Genomic DNA, 893 nt, shown 5'->3' with positions numbered 1-893 from the left:
TATATGTATATATGTATGTTATATATAGTGTATGTATATATATATGTATATGTATATACATATATACATACATATACATATACATATATATATACATATACATACATATACATACATATACATACATATATATACATATATACATATATATACATATATATATATATATATATAAATATATATATATATATATATATATATATATATATATATATATATATATATATATATATATATATATATATATATATATATATATATATAAAAAAAAACACCCAGCACGCCCCTGCGGGCGGTTTATCCTTCAAGCTCGGGTCCTCTACCAGAGGCCTGGGAGCTTGAGGGTCCTGCGCAGTATCTTAGCTGTTCCCAGGACTGCGCTCTTCTGGACAGAGATCTCCGATGTTGTTCCCGGGATCTGCTGGAGCCACTCGCCTAGCTTGGGAGTCACCGCACCTAGTGCTCCGATTACCACGGGGACCACCGTTACCTTCACCCTCCACATCCTCTCGAGCTCTTCTCTGAGCCCTTGGTATTTCTCCAGCTTCTCGTGTTCCTTCTTCCTGATATTGCTGTCATTCGGAACCGCTACATCGATCACTACGGCTGTCTTCTTCTGTTTGTCTACCACCACTATGTCCGGTTGGTTAGCCACCACCATTTTGTCCGTCTGTATCTGGAAGTCCCACAGGATCTTAGCTCGGTCATTCTCCACCACCCTTGGGGGCATCTCCCATTTTGACCTCGGGACTTCCAGGTTATACTCGGCACAGATGTTCCTGTACACTATGCCAGCCACTTGGTTATGGCGTTCCATGTATGCCTTGCCTGCTAGCATCTTGCACCCTGCTGTTATGTGCTGGATTGTCTCTGGGGCATCTTTACACAGCCTG

The sequence above is a fragment of the Haplochromis burtoni genome, unplaced genomic scaffold (assembly GCF_018398535.1).
Source record: "Haplochromis burtoni strain Fernald_Lab_line unplaced genomic scaffold, NCSU_Asbu1 Contig_121, whole genome shotgun sequence".
NCBI classification, from domain to species: Eukaryota; Metazoa; Chordata; class Actinopteri; order Cichliformes; family Cichlidae; genus Haplochromis; species Haplochromis burtoni.
Note: the sequence above shows the minus strand (reverse complement) of the source record.